Source organism: Syngnathus leptorhynchus, unplaced genomic scaffold, assembly GCF_054491065.1.
Source record: "Syngnathus leptorhynchus isolate UIUO unplaced genomic scaffold, UIUO_Slep HiC_scaffold_126, whole genome shotgun sequence".
Lineage (NCBI taxonomy): Eukaryota > Metazoa > Chordata > Actinopteri > Syngnathiformes > Syngnathidae > Syngnathus > Syngnathus leptorhynchus.
Window position 1 is genome coordinate 34,321 of NW_028232093.1, and position 6,864 is coordinate 41,184.

Consider the following 6,864-nt stretch of genomic DNA (forward strand, 5'->3'; position numbering starts at 1 on the left):
GTTTGGTTTATGTTTTACACGCTTTTTAAATTTTATTGCCGAAATCGCTTTTTCTCGCCGAGATAAGCACGTTTTCTGAAATGCCGCTCTCCCGTCACTCTGGTTAAAGTGTTATGAAAAAAAAGGCTGTTGGGGGCTAGGGAGTATCGAGTTGATCATTATACATGAAGAAATAACCAATTTCATCGTTTGGTTTATGTTTTACACGCGTTTTAAATTTTATTGCCGAAATCGCTTTTTCTCGCCGAGATAAGCACGTTTTCTGAAATGCCGCTCTCCCGTCACTCTGGTTAAAGTGTTATGGAAAAAAAAAGGCTGTTGGGGGCTAGGGAGTATCGAGTTGATCATTATACATGAAGAAATAACCAATTTCATCGTTTGGTTTATGTTTTACACGCGTTTTAAATTTTATTGCCGAAATCGCTTTTTCTCGCCGAGATAAGCACGTTTTCTGAAATGCCGCTCTCCCGTCACTCTGGTTAAAGTGTTATGAAAAAAAAGGCTGTTGGGGGCTAGGGAGTATCGAGTTGATCATTATACATGAAGAAATAACCAATTGCATCGTTTGGTTTATGTTTTACACGCGTTTTAAATTTTATTGCCGAAATCGCTTTTTCTCGCCGAGATAAGCACTTTTTCTGAAATGCCGTTCTCCCGTCACTCTGGTTAAAGTGTTATGAAAAAAAAGGCTGTTGGGGGCTAGGGAGTATCGAGTTGATCATTATACATGAAGAAATAACCAATTTCATCGTTTGGTTTATGTTTTACACGCGTTTTAAATTTTATTGGCGAAATCGCTTTTTCTCGCCGAGATAAGCACGTTTTCTGAAATGCCGCTCTCCCGTCACTCTGGTTAAAGTGTTATGAAAAAAAAAGGCTGTTGGGGGCTAGGGAGTATCGAGTTGATCATTATACATGAAGAAATACCCAATTTCATCGTTTGGTTTATGTTTTACACGCGTTTTAAATTTTATTGCCGAAATCGCTTTTTCTCGCCGAGATAAGCACGTTTTCTGAAATGCCGCTCTCCCGTCACTCTGGTTAAAGTGTTATGAAAAAAAAGGCTGTTGGGGGCTAGGGAGTATCGAGTTGATCATTATACATGAAGAAATAACCAATTTCATCGTTTGGTTTATGTTTTACATGCGTTTTAAATTTTATTGCCGAAATCTCTTTTTCTCGCCGAGATAAGCACGTTTTCTGAAATGCCCTCCCGTCACTCTGGTTAAAGTGTTATGAAAAAAAAGGCTGTTGGGGGCTAGGGAGTATCGAGTTGATCATTATACATGAAGAAATAACCAATTTCATCGTTTGGTTTATGTTTTACACGCGTTTTAAATTTTATTGCCGAAATCGCTTTTTCTCGCCGAGATAAGCACGTTTTCTGAAATGCCGCTCTCCCGTCACTCTGGTTAAAGTGTTATGAAAAAAAAGGCTGTTGGGGGCTAGGGAGTATCGAGTTGATCATTATACATGAAGAAATAACCAATTTCATCGTTTGGTTTATGTTTTACACGCGTTTTAAATTTTATTGCCGAAATCGCTTTTTCTCGCCGAGATAAGCACGTTTTCTGAAATGCCGCTCTCCCGTCACTCTGGTTAAAGTGTTATGAAAAAAAAGGCTGTTGGGGGCTAGGGAGTATCGAGTTGATCATTATACATGAAGAAATAACCAATTTCATCGTTTGGTTTATGTTTTACACGCGTTTTAAATTTTATTGCCGAAATCGCTTTTTCTCGCCGAGATAAGCACGTTTTCTGAAATGCCGCTCTCCCGTCACTCTGGTTAAAGTGTTATGAAAAAAAAGGCTGTTGGGGGCTAGGGAGTATCGAGTTGATCATTATACATGAAGAAATAACCAATTTCATCGTTTGGTTTATGTTTTACACGCGTTTTAAATTTTATTGCCGAAATCGCTTTTTCTCGCCGAGATAAGCACGTTTTCTGAAATGCCGCTCTCCCGTCACTCTGGTTAAAGTGTTATGAAAAAAAAGGCTGTTGGGGGCTAGGGAGTATCGAGTTGATCATTATACATGAAGAAATAACCAATTTCATCGTTTGGTTTATGTTTTACACGCGTTTTAAATTTTATTGCCGAAATCGCTTTTTCTCGCCGAGATAAGCACGTTTTCTGAAATGCCGCTCTCCCGTCACTCTGGTTAAAGTGTTATGAAAAAAAAGGCTGTTGGGGGCTAGGGAGTATCGAGTTGATCATTATACATGAAGAAATAACCAATTTCATCGTTTGGTTTATGTTTTACACGCGTTTTAAATTTTATTGCCGAAATCGCTTTTTCTCGCCGAGATAAGCACGTTTTCTGAAATGCCGCTCTCCCGTCACTCTGGTTAAAGTGTTATGAAAAAAAAGGCTGTTGGGGGCTAGGGAGTATCGAGTTGATCATTATACATGAAGAAATAACCAATTTCATCGTTTGGTTTATGTTTTACACGCGTTTTAAATTTTATTGCCGAAATCGCTTTTTCTCGCCGAGATAAGCACGTTTTCTGAAATGCCGCTCTCCCGTCACTCTGGTTAAAGTGTTATGAAAAAAAAGGCTGTTGGGGGCTAGGGAGTATCGAGTTGATCATTATACATGAAGAAATAACCAATTTCATCGTTTGGTTTATGTTTTACACGCGTTTTAAATTTTATTGCCGAAATCGCTTTTTCTCGCCGAGATAAGCACGTTTTCTGAAATGCCGCTCTCCCGTCACTCTGGTTAAAGTGTTATGAAAAAAAAGGCTGTTGGGGGCTAGGGAGTATCGAGTTGATCATTATACATGAAGAAATAACCAATTTCATCGTTTGGTTTATGTTTTACACGCGTTTTAAATTTTATTGCCGAAATCGCTTTTTCTCGCCGAGATAAGCACGTTTTCTGAAATGCCGCTCTCCCGTCACTCTGGTTAAAGTGTTATGAAAAAAAAGGCTGTTGGGGGCTAGGGAGTATCGAGTTGATCATTATACATGAAGAAATAACCAATTTCATCGTTTGGTTTATGTTTTACACGCGTTTTAAATTTTATTGCCGAAATCGCTTTTTCTCGCCGAGATAAGCACGTTTTCTGAAATGCCGCTCTCCCGTCAATCTGGTTAAAGTGTTATGAAAAAAAAGGCTGTTGGGGGCTAGGGAGTATCGAGTTGATCATTATACATGAAGAAATAACCAATTTCATCGTTTGGTTTATGTTTTACACGCGTTTTAAATTTTATTGCCGAAATCGCTTTTTCTCGCCGAGATAAGCACGTTTTCTGAAATGCCGCTCTCCCGTCACTCTGGTTAAAGTGTTATGAAAAAAAAGGCTGTTGGGGGCTAGGGAGTATCGAGTTGATCATTATACATGAAGAAATAACCAATTTCATCGTTTGGTTTATGTTTTACACGCGTTTTAAATTTTATTGCCGAAATCGCTTTTTCTCGCCGAGATAAGCACGTTTTCTGAAATGCCGCTCTCCCGTCACTCTGGTTAAAGTGTTATGAAAAAAAAGGCTGTTGGGGGCTAGGGAGTATCGAGTTGATCATTATACATGAAGAAATAACCAATTTCATCGTTTGGTTTATGTTTTACACGCGTTTTAAATTTTATTGCCGAAATCGCTTTTTCTCGCCGAGATAAGCACGTTTTCTGAAATGCCGCTCTCCCGTCACTCTGGTTAAAGTGTTATGAAAAAAAAGGCTGTTGGGGGCTAGGGAGTATCGAGTTGATCATTATACATGAAGAAATAACCAATTTCATCGTTTGGTTTATGTTTTACACGCGTTTTAAATTTTATTGCCGAAATCGCTTTTTCTCGCCGAGATAAGCACGTTTTCTGAAATGCCGCTCTCCCGTCACTCTGGTTAAAGTGTTATGAAAAAAAAGGCTGTTGGGGGCTAGGGAGTATCGAGTTGATCATTATACATGAAGAAATAACCAATTTCATCGTTTGGTTTATGTTTTACACGCGTTTTAAATTTTATTGCCGAAATCGCTTTTTCTCGCCGAGATAAGCACGTTTTCTGAAATGCCGCTCTCCCGTCACTCTGGTTAAAGTGTTATGAAAAAAAAGGCTGTTGGGGGTTAGGGAGTATCGAGTTGATCATTATACATGAAGAAATAACCAATTTCATCGTTTGGTTTATGTTTTACACGCGTTTTAAATTTTATTGCCGAAATCGCTTTTTCTCGCCGAGATAAGCACGTTTTCTGAAATGCCGCTCTCCCGTCACTCTGGTTAAAGTGTTATGAAAAAAAAGGCTGTCGGGGGCTAGGGAGTATCGAGTTGATCATTATACATGAAGAAATAACCAATTTCATCGTTTGGTTTATGTTTTACACGCGTTTTAAATTTTATTGCCGAAATCGCTTTTTCTCGCCGAGATAAGCACGTTTTCTGAAATGCCGCTCTCCCGTCACTCTGGTTAAAGTGTTATGAAAAAAAAGGCTGTTGGGGGCTAGGGAGTATCGAGTTGATCATTATACATGATGAAATAACCAATTTCATCGTTTGGTTTATGTTTTACACGATGCTGAGCTCCAGCTGGAAGTGTAAAAAGAACCGGGCTGGTTAAAAAAAGAACCGGGCGACCCGGTAAAATTGCTTAGCCGGGGCTCTGGAAGCCTAACACGGCGTGATCTTGTCCAAAAAGCCGCTGCTGAGCTCCAGCTGGAAGTGTAAAAAGAACCGGGCTGGTTAAAAAAAAGAACCGGGCGACCCGGTAAAATTGCTTAGCCGGGGCTCTGGAAGCCTAACACGGCGTGATCTTGTCCAAAAAGCCGCTGCTGAGCTCCAGCTGGAAGTGTAAAAAGAACCGGGCTGGTTAAAAAAAAGAACCGGGCGGCCCGGTAAAATTGCTTAGCCGGGGCTCTGGAAGCCTAACCCGGCGTGATACTGTGCAAAAAGCCGCTGCTGAGCTCCAGCTGGAAGTGTAAAAAAAACCGGGCTGGTTAAAAAAAAGAACCGGGCGACCCTGTAAAATTGCTTAGCCGGGGCTCTGGAAGCCTAACACGGCGTGATCTTGTCCAAAAACCCGCTGCTGAGCTCCAGCTGGAAGTGTAAAAAGAACCGGGCTGGTTAAAAAAAAGAACCGGGCGGGCCGGTAAAATTGCTTAGCCGGGGCTCTGGAAGCCTAACACGGCGTGATCTTGTCCAAAAAGCCGCTCGTGAGCTCCAGCTGGAAGTGTAAAAAGAACCGGGCTGGTTCAAAAAAAGAACCGGGCGGCCCGGTAGAATTGCTTAGCCGAGGTCCTGGAAGCCTAACCCGGCGTGATCTTGCGCAAAAAGCCGCTGCTGAGCTCCAGCTGGAAGTGTAAAAAGAACCAGGCTGGTTCAAAAAAAGAACCGGGCGGCCCGGTAAAATTGCTTAGCCGGGGTCCTGGAAGCCTAACGCGGCGTGATCTTGCTCGAAAGTCGGCCTCTATACTTCCATATTAGGTACCAGGCGCTCAGAGCCAACTTGGCAAAAATTTTCTAAGTGCCCACGGCTCTGCGGGGATTGTGCGTCCGACCCGCGCCGGTTCTCCAGCCGGCCTAAAATAACGCAAAACCAGCCTCTCCCCCTGGAGCTCACAGCCAAAGGCGAAACTTTTCTAAGTGCCTACGGCTCTGCGGGCTTTTGAGTCCGCCCCGCGCCGGTTCGTCGGTCGGCCTCAAAAAGCGAAAAATCAGCCTCTCTCCCTGGAGCTCGACTCGAGTTGATCATTATACATGAAGAAATAACCAATTTCATCGTTTGGTTTATGTTTTACACGCGTTTTAAATTTTATTGCCGAAATCGCTTTTTCTCGCCGAGATAAGCACGTTTTCTGAAATGCCGCTCTCCCGTCACTCTGGTTAAAGTGTTATGAAAAAAAAGGCTGTTGGGGGCTAGGGAGTATCGAGTTGATCATTATACATGAAGAAATAACCAATTTCATCGTTTGGTTTATGTTTTACACGCGTTTTAAATTTTATTGCCGAAATCGCTTTTTCTCGCCGAGATAAGCACGTTTTCTGAAATGCCGCTCTCCCGTCACTCTGGTTAAAGTGTTATGAAAAAAAAGGCTGTTGGGGGCTAGGGAGTATCGAGTTGATCATTATACATGAAGAAATAACCAATTTCATCGTTTGGTTTATGTTTTACACGCGTTTTAAATTTTATTGCCGAAATCGCTTTTTCTCGCCGAGATAAGCACGTTTTCTGAAATGCCGCTCTCCCGTCACTCTGGTTAAAGTGTTATGAAAAAAAAGGCTGTTGGGGGCTAGGGAGTATCGAGTTGATCATTATACATGAAGAAATAACCAATTTCATCGTTTGGTTTATGTTTTACACGCGTTTTAAATTTTATTGCCGAAATCGCTTTTTCTCGCCGAGATAAGCACGTTTTCTGAAATGCCGCTCTCCCGTCACTCTGGTTAAAGTGTTATGAAAAAAAAGGCTGTTGGGGGCTAGGGAGTATCGAGTTGATCATTATACATGAAGAAATAACCAATTTCATCGTTTGGTTTATGTTTTACACGCGTTTTAAATTTTATTGCCGAAATCGCTTTTTCTCGCCTAGATAAGCACGTTTTCTGAAATGCCGCTCTCCCGTCACTCTGGTTAAAGTGTTATGAAAAAAAAGGCTGTTGGGGGCTAGGGAGTATCGAGTTGATCATTATACATGAAGAAATAACCAATTTCATCGTTTGGTTTATGTTTTACACGCGTTTTAAATTTTATTGCCGAAATCGCTTTTTCTCGCCGAGATAAGCACGTTTTCTGAAATGCCGCTCTCCCGTCACTCTGGTTAAAGTGTTATGAAAAAAAAGGCTGTTGGGGGCTAGGGAGTATCGAGTTGATCATTATACATGAAGAAATAACCAATTTCATCGTTTGGTTTATGTTTTACACGCGTTTTAA